We start from the raw sequence: 12503 nt of genomic DNA, 5'->3' as shown, positions 1-12503 counted from the left end.
GGTAGACAATTCAGTAACCCATGCCACCTTCTAAACATCTTTAAGACCACATAAAGACAAACTGGTTTTACAGAATTAAGACCAAGTAGTCTTCGAGGATAATTCAACCTTTTCTACAAGCCAAGCTATATGGGTTATAGGAAAGGTTGGGGCTCCTTCAAGAATAGTGGAAAAGCAAGTATTTGCAAAGAGCCAAAGAAATGTATTCAAATAATGGGATTTTCTCTGCATCATAACACAGCTTTTTTTCTTCCAATATGTGCTAAGAGTTGTTTGGTGGTTATAGGAGAGACAGCCTAGAACTCAGGGCAGGAGACTATGCCAAAGCAGAAGAGTGAAGAGTGACATCTAAACTCACCATTAACCGCTGTCATCAGGTTGACCGCCTACAGCTAACTGGGCTGCTTATATGTTTGCTGGTTTCTAGCCCCTCCGTGATTCCTGCTTTTCAATTTCTAACTACACATTAGCCCCACTCCATTTAATAAGGAGGTGCTTGTGGGAAAGTGTAGGGAGAAGGAAGAACTATAAATGAATCAATTGTTTGATAGATAAGTCAAAACACTGATTATCTATGGATTTCAATTATCTGTGCTTTACTCTGGGTAACGAAAGGTCACTGTTAATACACCTTTTGCTTAGAAATGTTAATGTTTATTATTATATTTTAAAATCTAGCTATGTAATGGACATGAATAGCGTAGAGCAAATTTTTACATCATGTCACCAGGGCCCTGAAAAAAGAAGATTTGCCAGTAGAAAGGGTTTCAGTTTGGCCCCTGAACAGTTAAAATTTCAATCTATTCTATACTGGTTTATAGATTTTCCAGAATATGGAAAATACTTTATTAAATGAAGAAAGCATCATTTTCTTCATTTAATAAAGTATTACATTCATAGATAAATTAGTATATACATGGGAGAACTGATAGTATTAAATATTAGGTTTTAATTCTCCATTTAGAAAACTCCTGGGGCTTCCCTGGTGGCGCAGTGGTTGCGCGTCCGCCTGCCGATGCAAAGAAATGTAAGGTATGCAAGCATGAGATAGTACAAAGATGACTGGGGAAAAGTCTCAATTCTAACAAACCCAAGAAACCATAAATCTCTAAGAGTTGGAGTAAGGAGACACTGGACTTGAAAGTCCAGCTTTACCAAGAGTTGGCCTAAGCCAGCCAATCACATGTCAAATTTTTGGTATAATTTGACTCTAAAGTAATGAGCTGGCTTCCCCAAGACAGATGCAAAATAGTAGTCTACCTGCTTTATAGTCACACCTTATATATACTCTGTATATATCCATATGTGTTTCTATATATTGCACTTAAACTTACAGGACTGCAGTAAGATTTCTGGGAGTACCTCAAAGTGGCAGAGAAGCAGCAGGCATAAACTTTCCTAAATCAAGTAACAGTGTCAGGAATTCAGAGTGCTGGTTTTGGATACACTAAAATGCCTGGTGACTCCCTATATAAAATTCTAGTCATCTACTTTTAAGTGATCATATACACAGTCTCATTTGGCATCCAGAACATGTGCACATGTGTGGTTCTGTAGCCCTCAAAGCTGATCATACTACATCATTTTCACTAGTGTTATATTAAAAGAAGACACTTTAGACCAAGGATATGTACTTTTTTTTTTTTTTTTTTTTTTTGCTGTACGCGGGCCTCTCACTGTCGTGGCCTCTCCCGTCGCGGAGCACAGGCTCCGGACGTGCAGGCTCAGCGGCCATGGCTCACGGGCCCAGCCGCTCCGCGGCATGTGGGATCCTCCCAGACCGGGGCACGAACCCGTATCCCCTGCATCGGCAGGCGGACTCCCAACCACTGCGCCACCAGGGAAGCCCAAGGATATGTACTTTTATGCAAACGTCACACACAAGGTCTTGGATGTCAGGCCTCCAAAGTCAACCTCAAAGAAGACCGCCTTCAGAAGGTTTTAAAAAGTATGCTAGCAAGTGTGGATTGAACCAGTCTCTCTTGCAGCTCTCTGGTGTCGTAGAACTAGAGACCTGCTTATATCCTAAGGACTATGGAAGGATAAGCACAGAGGCTGAGCATTCAGTCTTTGGTCCCTATCAATCCAGGACAAAGATCCTTTTGCCACCCTGGGTAGTGTGACTTGTTTAATTATGGATAGTTTCCCCCCCCCGCCCAAACTTCCAGAGACTAGATTGGAGTCATGCAGCAAAGCTTTGTTTTGAACTAATGGAGCTGCTCAGACTGACTTGCTCTGGAGAGAGGTCCTCATTGGAACAAGCCTAGCAGTGGGTGGTAAGAAGTTAAAGGCCTGACTGGTCATGGCAAGAGAGGGATGGGCCTCTAGAGGAGTTGCTCCTTTTCCTGCCTCTCCCCTAGCCCCTCACTCCCCCAAAAGGACCCAAACTCACAGATGAAAGGTTGTTACAAGACCTTGCAGAACACAGGCTCTACGAAATCAACCCCACATGGATGGGAGGTTATAATAAGGCCTGGAAGTTAGGAGTCCAAGTCTAGAGGCCACATTTGTCTCTTCCCCAGAACTGAACACTAGATGGTAACTTTTTAACCATAACTCAAGGGTGATTTTAAATCCACACATGAGCCTAAGAGATTCCCTTCTGGGGACAAAGGAAAAAGAAGAATAATTTTAAAAGCTAAGCGAAAAAGAGGCACTTAAAGCAAAAACATGTCCCTAGTCTCCCATCTGAGTCTCCTGTTATGATGTAACCAAAGGGAAGATCAGCATGGTGCCCTCCTGCACACCTTTAGCACCTTTCATACACCGAAGGACTTCCAACTGCTTATGTCTCAGTGACCACTCTAGCAGCCTGATGGCAAAGCAAGTGAAAATTTAGGTCATTTCTTTTTTAGAATTAGAATACAACACAAAACAAACCAGAACTAAAATTTCACACCAAAGTGAACGATCCTCAGTTTCATTCCTTCCTCATGCTAGTTTTTAAAATGATACTTAGTTCATCAGGAAGAATGACCTGTGGCTTTTCCCCAAGACCTTCTTCCAGTTACTAGGCAATCACTCACAGCACCATGCACATTAAAGCAGACGGAAAACGAGGCAAAAAGCTAAGAGAAAAATCAAGGGTCAATTGGCTTTCTAGAGATAAAACCCATTGCCTGCGAATATGGCAGGTGCACGGCCCAGGGTGAGAAAAGAACAGTTCTGAAAGGAAATGGCCAATATGACAGTCAAAGCTCACAGCCCAGAGCAGAAGCCCTCCCTGCCCTGCTCTACTCTGGCCTCTCACGAACTTACGTCCCACAGCATTTATGCCACACACTTGGGGTCTGCAATTCCCCACAATGAAGTCAAAAAGATACTTGAAACCATTAATAAGCGTAAGAGAATTTCAAAACTGCCCAGAACGAAGAACTCTGACCACCATAAATTTCTTGATTTGAAATGTTCTTGGTGCCATAATTTCTAAGAGCAAAAACAAACAGCACAACTACAACACACAATAAAGTCTTTAGACAAGTCAACTCTAACCACTGCTGGCACCACAAGGATGAGAAAAGAAATCGCTAATCAAGAGCTGCTGAGCTGCTTAACTTTTCTCCAAAGTCAAAGGATCGGTTTGGGTACCTAGGCAGCAAGATATCAACCACTGGTGCCATTAGATGCAGCTACTCAATTAGATGTACCTTTGAAAACTGGAAGTTAAACATCTCGCTTTCCCTATAATCTGCAAGAGTCTCAAGGTTAGCCTTCTTGTTCTATCCCCAAAACTTCTTGTTGTTGTTGTTGCTGGATTTAATATGTTAAATTTTATTTTTGTTTTTATTGATGATGTTGCTTTAATTTAGAGAGCAATGCCTGAAAGGGTCATATGTTTATAGAGTTCCTTTAAATTTTTCTTTATCTTATCTTGATTCATCACATTATTAAGGTACTTTCAGACTTTCCCTCAACTCCATCAGGGAAGAGGGAGTATGTGAGTACGTGAGTATGTGTGTGTGTATTGGGGCAGAAGGGAGAGAAGCAAAGAAAAAAGCACAAGGGAAAGTGAGATTCCATAAATTTAAAACAATTTACAGAAAGGCATCTGATGTATTTTCTGAATAAGGCCTTGATCAGGGTAACCAATCCTCTCTGTAGCACATTCTACACTGCCCATAAATAAAGGAGTCTCTTTAAATTAACATTTCCAGTATCAATGAACAGTCCCTCATTTCAAGTGCTCGATGAGTCCCTGTGTGAGTCCAAGGTGCAGAAGCTGTGTTCGGGAGAGGTTTGCTAGGTTGGGGGAGGCCACAAGCAGCTTCTCTCACGCCAGTTCCAGCAGGCTAGGAACCACCAGCCAGATCTTAAACAACGACCCAGTCCGTTTATTTTCGTGGATGTTCACCACTCCTCCATGAATGTACATGCAACCGGCTGGTGTAACAGCTGCACAGTGAAAATAAACTGGCTCTGGCATGGTAGCTGGGAGCTTTACCCATTGAAAAGTCTGCAGATTCAGCTTCCAGATATCTCCCAGGATCACGTCTCCATTATAGCCCCCGCAAATAAGCACATCATTTTTTATTTTATTTTATTTTTTTTTGTGGTACGCGGACCTCTCACTGTTGTGTCCCCTCTCGTTGCTGAGCACAGGCTCCGGACGCGCAGGCTCAGTGTCCATGGCTCAAGGGCCCAGCCGCTCCGCGGCATGTGGGATCTTCCTGGACCGGGGCACGAACCCGTGTCCCCTGCATCGGCAGGCGGACTCTCAACCACTGCGCCACCAGGGAAGCCCAACACATCATTTTTTATCTGAACACAACTGTGACATTTTCCGGCTGCAGGAAAACCTATTTATTTCATGGGGTTTTGTTGCAATTTCCCGCCCATGCATTCATTTCAAGGTTGTATGCATGAATCTTGTTCAAGGAATAAGCTGTCCAAGAAGTACCGCCTCCCTAGATGTAAATCCTCTGCCCATCATGTGTAATTTCATGTCTGTATCTCTCTTCTGGTAGATCACAGGATAGGTTGTTTGGTTTCAGTTGTGTCCACTCTCTGGTATTGAGATCTAATTTGTGCAGGTCTGTGCTGTAAATATAGCCAGTTGTCCCTCCAAAGACATAAAGGGAGCCATTGATGATAGCCATGGCCTGTCCATATATACGACTGGGTTTCTTCCCTGGACAGCTGAGTAAAGCCCATCTCATACTTCACGTTACAGACATGGACGTCATTGCCGTTGCTCTCACCAAATGGGATGTCTGTTCCTCCAAACACTAACAGGTTGTTTCCATGCAGCACAAGTGACATAGATGCCAATGTTCGGGGCATGTAGCCATCTGTGCCCATCTGGTGCCATACTCCTGTAGCAGAATGATACCTCCAAAGTTCCCTGAAGAGAGGATAGTCTTCATTATCTGGCCCTCCTGATTCATCATAACCTGGGTTGTAACCTCCAAACACATAGATTGGTATTAGCTGCCACACAACGATGTCCAACTCGTGCTGGTGGAGGTCTGTGGCCTGGCAGGTGCGGCCGCCCGGAGAGCTGCACGAAGCGGTTGAGCTGGCTGGCCCCCAGACCCCCGCTGCCCCCAATGCCCCTGCCGGCCCCCGCTGTCTCCGCCGCCGCCTGCGGCGCCTCCTCCCCTCCGGCGGTTCATGACCCGCTAACGACTGCTGCAGCCCAGTTGCGGCAGCCCGTGGCCCGGCAGCCCTAGCTCAGCCTCCTTCCTGGGTTCCTCAGGAGACCCCACATAACTTTTTATGAGTAGTCTAGAGGTGGATTTTGTTTGACATTCCCACACCTATCCTGTCATAACCACTTTACATTTGTGTCTTCAAATCTCTGGCTGCAACATAGCATGGGAATCCATGTCTGTCCTGGCTGTGTTCCATGACTGACACTGCAAACCTGGTACAGAAGTAGCATGAGAGATGCTCACAGGGGTGATATGTGTGTGAAATGGCTCTGGCCACTGGAGGAGCACCTTCCACATCATAGTGGGAAGTTTGCTAAATTTTCTGGAGGGTATAGACCCTGAGGGGAGGCATTTAGTTGGGGAGGAATAAGGCCTCACCTTCCAGCTAATGAGCTTTCTGTCCTGCAGGTGACAAAGACAAGTGCCCATATCAGTCACTATTTGTGCCTCTCCTTCAATCTCACAGATCTTGTGACAAGTAAATATTCATCCATTGTTTTAGCTCTAGTCTAATTGTCAGTCTTCATTTTTGGAGTTCTTATGAGTTATCATCTGATTTTGTATGTGAGTTGACATTGGTTTTTAGTGAAAAGTTGGGGGAGGGTGAGTTATGGATCACTAGCCAGATACCATCCTAAACTGGAATTTCTTAAAATATTTGTAATCATTTTAAAAATCCTGGTCTTCCCTTACTGGATTCTTGTTTTCATTTACAGATAAGTCTCACAAATGGTGTTAATTTAGAAAATGAGCTATAGAAACAATTGGAGGCCTTGTAGGATCCTGGACTCTGGAATCAGATGAATGCAGGTCCAGTGTTCAGTTCTACCACTTATTAGCTGTGTGTTCCTGGGCAACTCACTTAAACTCTCTGGGCCTCAGTTTCCTTTTCTGTAAAATGGGGATAATAATTTTCACTCTAAAGAGTGATAGTGAAAATCAGAGGCAATCTGTGGTGTGTTTGCCAGAACGTGCTCTCTTTTGGCCTCACATGGATTTGAGGAGCTGAATCACAATCGGAAGAGTTCTTAGCGAGATGGAATCGGAGCTGGGGAACTTGGATGAATTCAATGTTTCAAAACAGTATGAAGCCTGAAGTATCCTTTTTATAATAAGGATGATCTCTCTCCTGAATTGTACTTTATGAGCATCCTTGATGGACTAATGATTCTGCCTCCCTCCAAGCTGATATTATTTAAGTATTCATTTAACTTTTATATAAAGGAGGAGTGAGGAGAAATAAATTCTCCTCATGTCCCAATTAAAGAAAACACTCATAAGATTTTCTGAACTGGGCAGCTTCTCAAAAGGCATATGAAAAGCTCTAGAAGTTATATAATAAGCTAAATAGCTTATCTCAGTACAGAGCACTCTATCCTGTCTTTAATTTAGAAATTTCAGCTGAATGTGGTGACAAACTTCAGGGGACTTTCATGCTTCTACCATGAGAGTTGGAGGGGCATTTTTTAAAAAAAATTAATTAATTTATTTATTTATTATTAGTAGTATTTTTGGCTGTGTTGGATCTTCGTTGCTGCGCGCAGGCTTTCTCTAGTTGCGGCGAGCGGGGGCTACTCTTTGTTGCGGTGCGCAGGCTTCTCATTGCGGTGGCTTCTCTTGTTGCGGAGCACAGGCTCTAGACGCACGGGCTTCAGTAGTTGTGGCGTGTGGGCTCAGTAGTTGTGGCTCGTGGGCTTTAGAGCATAGGCTCTAGCGCGCAGGCTCAGTAGCTGTAGCGCACAGGCTTAGTTGCTCTGCAGCATGTGGGATCTTCCCAGACCAGGGCTCGAACCCGCATCCCCTGCATTGGTAGGCGGATTCTTAACCACTGCGCCACCAGGGAAGCCCTGGAGGGGCATTTTACAAAAATACTTAAAAATTGTAGGTCAGCACAGTCAAGGAGCTATCCTCAGTCTTCTGTCTGCTCCAGGGGAACAGAATCAGTTTACGTTTCACCATAATGTGAGGAGTCATGTACGGAAATCTTAGTTAACTGGTGCTGTTTCTGTGAACACCTGGTTAAAACTGGCACTGTATCTCTACATATATGACAATAGTGCTACTGTAATGCTGCTTGATGATGGGTGCTCCAGGTGTGTGCCCAGCTGGCCCACCTTCAATCCAACTACTGCCCCTGTGACACCCTCCTTGATACCTTCGTGCCTGTCCGATGTTCCTTCCTCCTGACTAGGGACAGAAATCATTGCCATCTGACTGTTCTCAGCCTTTCTGCTCCCCTGGCAGCTGAAGAAGACACTGGTTTCGCGCACACAGCTTCTTCCCTTGCCATTTTGTACCCTCCTGAGGAGGGAAGGCATGACTCCTCAGGCAGACACATTTGAATAAGTTAGCTGCTTTTGTAAGCCACGGTGCAAGGGTCATCTTTATTAGATCTGCCATAGGCCTGTTCTTCTGGCTTCTGTGATGAAGAGTGGGGAATAGAGGCAGGTGTCTCACTGTAGCTTCCCTATGCTGACAAGAATCAGCACCATCACCATCACTGCTCATAACAATAAAGCAATCGCAGTAATTGGGGCAGTCGGATAAAGCACCGCTAGAAATGAAAACCCAACTAATACTCTGAACTCCAGAGATAGAAATCATAAAATTCTTCTTATAATCCCCTCAAAATTGTGAACACTTTGGGTAGGTAATTTCACAAGATCTAGAGTAAGAATTCATTCCTTCATGAAAACTCAGCAGACCCTCATCAGTCCTAGTTTGTGCAAGCTGTGCTTCCAGGGCTGTGGAGGATGGAGAGATGGGTCAGAAATGGATCCCTCAAGGATCTTGGTTTAAAAAGGCAGATACACCATGTATCCAGAAGGTATAGTTCAAGGTGGAGGCTGCTCACTTCCTTTTTTAAAAATTGAAGTATAGTTGGTTTATAACATTGTGTTAGTTTCTGGTGTACAGCAAAGTGATTCAGTAATATATATTATATATTTATATATTTTATATATATATATATAGATATTATATAATATATATATATTCTTTTTCATATTCTTTTCCATTATGGTTTATCACAGAATATTGAATGTATTGATAGTTCCCTGTGCCATACAATAGAACCTTGTAGTTTATCCGTTCTATATATAATAGTTTGCATCTGCTAACTCCAAACTCCCAATCCATCCCTCCCCGCCCCACAACCACAAGTCTGTTTTCTCTGTCTGTGAGTCTGTTTCTGTTTCGTAGATAGGTTCATTTGTGTCATATTTTAGATTCCACATATAAGTGATATCATATGTTATTTGTCTTTCTCTTTCTGACTTACTTCACTTAGTATGATAATCTCTAGGTCCATCCATGTAGCTGCAAGTGGCATTATTTCATTCTTTTTTATGGCTGAGTAATATTCCAGTGTGTGTGTGTGTGTGTGTGTGTGTGTGTGTGTGTGTGTGTGTGTGTACACACACACCACACCTTCTTTATCCGTTCAGCTGTTGATGGACATTTAAGTTGCTTCCATATCTTGGCTATTATAAATAGTGCTGCAGTGAACATTGGGCTGCATGTATCTTTTCAAATTATAGTTTTGTCTGGGTATACGCCCAGAAGTGGGATTGCTGGATCATATGGTAGCTCTACTTTTAGTTTTTTGAGGAAACTTCATACTGTTCTCCACAGTAGCTGTACCAATTTACATTCCCACCAACAGTGTAGGATGTTTCCCTTTTCTCCACACCCTCTCCAGCATTTGTTATTTGTAGACTTTTTAATGATGGCCATTCTGACCGGTGTAAGGTGGTACCTCATTGTAGTTTTGATTTACATTTCTCTAATAATAAGCGATGAAGTTTAAGGTGGTACCTCATTGTAGTTTTGATTTACATTTCTCTAATAATAAGCGATGATGAGCATCTTTTCATGTGCCTATTGGCCATCTATATGTCTTCTTTGGAGAAATGTCTATATAGGTCTTCTGAGATGCTCACTTCTGAAAGGGGTACTGACACAGTGTTGGCTCAGAGAGTTCAGAGGATCAAGCACATGGGTTGTTTTTTGGGTAAGACTGTCCTTAGCAGATGTCACCTCAGGGCCCTTTAATTTATCCCCCACACTTGCTTCTCACAGAGAACATCCCTAAAGATGCTGGTGGTCCTCCTCTCCCTCCTGCCAGCAGCCGGTTCCCTCCTGTCTTTCCCTGTTTCCTTTGCATCTCAGACACCCCCTCCCATGGTGGCAGCAATATTGAGGTTCTCTCCCCTCCTCCCAGACCCTTGTCCTATCTCTGACTCTCCAAATGCCCCCAACCACCTGGGAGCATTTTACCCAGTCCCCCTAGCCCAAATGGCTTCCCTGGAACCCCCTCCCTGCCTCAGGTGGAGCACCAGGTTTGAACCATTGGTGGACGCCAGTGGGATGACCCTCCTGTTGGGAGAAACATGGGGGTAGATGTTTTGGAGGGAGAAGTGCTGGGCTGGCTTTGGGTGGTTGATCCTGCTTCCCGAAGCCATTCCTGGGAACGTGGGTCAATCACTTGGCACTTGTCCCAGGGCCTTGTCAATTGTCCTCTCCCTCTCCACGTGGATAAACTCATTTTTTCGCATGGATTTGTTCATGTGGCCTGTACAGCTGCCAGCGGGCCGATTTGGACTGTCTGTCCATGGAGCACCCACTCTACAGGCCAATGCTAGCAACTTTGTGAAAGGGTGTCCCTGGTGGGGAAGAGACGGCAGGCCCATCAGAAGAAGTGGGCAGAACGCAGTGCTGAGGCCAGGCCCAGGCTTTCTAAATCTAGAGCTCAGAACAGACTGGTTTCCTTGGCAACAGGGATGAAGTCTGCTCATCTGCTCCTGGGGGTGGGTTTTGTGCGTGTGTGTGTGTGTGTGTGGGTGTGGGGTGGGTGGAAAGTACGGGGACTTGGGGACAAGAAAGGCGATCCTTTCTTAATCAATGTAGCAGCCCATTTCTTAAAACTTGCCAACTCTTACTGTACTATTAACAATATTAACAACTTCCCAGGTGGCACAGTAACATCAGTTATGTAATTTGCACATTGGGAATCCAGATATAGAATCTTCCCTTCCTTTCCACTGCATTGCCTCTGATCCTTGATGTATTTTACCAGACTTGCAACACCTTTTTGATAACTTTTTGACACCTCAGTCAAATATGTATTCACCCCTAGAACTCTTGAAGGCTAAACGAAAAGCATTTCTTGTTTGTCCAGCTAGCAATGATTTGTGTGGCCAGGCTGCTGGGAGGAAATGAGAATTGGCTCCTGACAAGCTGATGTTGGCTCAGACCTACACTTGTCAGATGGCATCCTCAGAAAAGGCTTTGGGATCCAAACTCCCATTCTTGATGCAAACCAGAGGACTCAGGCTAAAAGTGGGTCCATTTGCTCTGCCCACCAGCCTGATTTCAAGCAGCACGTCTCATCTTGGTGGAGGCTTGGTGTTTAATTCATCCACCGCCCTGCCCTTCCTATGCATTATTAAAGTCTCTTTAAAAAGCAGTCTATGGATGGCAGGGGAGGAGCGTGCCAGCAGCGATTTCACATCTCCTGCAAGAAGCAACGTCTGCTGCCAAAAAATCTCAGAGAAAAGAATTTGCAAAATTGTAGCCGATGGCAGATCTAATAAAGGTGGCCCTTGGACCCTGAGCTTATCAAAGCTGCTCATTTGTTCAAATGTGTCTTATGTTTTGTGTGTCTGTCAGTGCCTGGAATTCTTGAATGCCAGATAATATAGATGGGAAATTGTAAGCGGGACTTATGGGCCAAGAGTGACTGCCACAAGATGGGAATTAATTAGCAGAGGCAGGCGGATTGAAAGAGAGGGAGGTCTGAAGCCCGTACTTCTCCATGAGGCGTTTCAGGGACTCTTTCCTCTTGTGTGGTTCCCAGCTCTGTGGCTCAAATTTAGCCCCTGCCGGTCCCCCTCCCCCAGAAGCCAGGGCATGAGCTGTGGCCTTCAAAGCCCTCTGCCATGCTCCTTTGTTTCCTTCATCTCCCCAAAGGAAAGACATTACCTCCCCCATGCAAACAGTGGGCTCTCCCTAGGCTGAGTTCTTTGTTTGGAGGCAACCTGCCTGGCCCTGGGCCCGTGTTGCTCTGACTCTAGATGACACAGGATCCTCCTCTCTGGCCTCACCTCCCACATCCCTGAGGGCCATCTGAGGATGACTGCCAGAGCGGGTGAGCCCAGGGGGCTGTGTTTCCAGTCTCAGCTCTTCCCCCACACGGACCAAGCAAATCACAATCCTGTGTTCAAATCACAGACTCAAAAGAGCACCTCTGAACTGGGAGGAACTTCAGAGGCTGCCTTGTCCCGCTCTTTATTTTACAGTTGGGAAAACAGAAGCCCAGAGAGGTTAAGTGGCTTGCAGTCGATCACAGAGAGAATTAGAGAATTAGTTGGAGATCCAGGACCAGACCTGTGGTCTCTTGAGTCTGTCCAGTGCTCTTTCCCCAGGACACAGCCCCTGGAATGTCCACTTAGTGCCCTGGTTTCTCAGTATGGTGTACACGTCACGTGTACCCAGGGATCAGGAAGGCTTTCTGTTTCATACGCATATGATCTTGATGGGGCCAGATATACATTGCATTCAATTGTTTCTCGATCGCACAGAAATTAATTGAGAACTTACTGTGAGCCTCGCACTGAGCAAGATGCTTCTGTGTGTATCTGGATTTTTGTAGATGGGCTTTAGGTAGAAGTGTCACCGGCTAAATCCAGTGCTGTTTTTTTTGTTGTTTTTTTGTTTTTTTGTTTTTTTGCGGTATGCGGGCCTCTCACTGTTGTGGCCTCTCCCGTACGTAGGCCTCTCACTGTTGCGGCCTCTCCCGTTGCGGAGCACAGGCTCCGGACGCACAGGCCCAGCGGCCATGGCTCACTGGCC

The 12503-nt window shown here is 44.9% G+C and overlaps 1 protein-coding gene and 1 pseudogene across 1 annotated transcript in view; one reads left to right on the top strand and one right to left on the bottom strand.

Moving 5' to 3' along the window:
• Positions 1-12503, top strand: part of ADD2 (adducin 2) — a 113543-nt gene that overhangs the window by 38587 nt on the left and 62453 nt on the right. The window lies entirely within an intron of this gene.
• On the bottom strand, positions 4019-5612 carry LOC102973832 (kelch domain-containing protein 10-like; annotated as a pseudogene).

This window comes from Physeter macrocephalus, chromosome 12, assembly GCF_002837175.3.
Source record: "Physeter macrocephalus isolate SW-GA chromosome 12, ASM283717v5, whole genome shotgun sequence".
Classification (NCBI taxonomy): domain Eukaryota; kingdom Metazoa; phylum Chordata; class Mammalia; order Artiodactyla; family Physeteridae; genus Physeter; species Physeter macrocephalus.
This window is presented reverse-complemented; position numbering and strand designations above follow the sequence as displayed.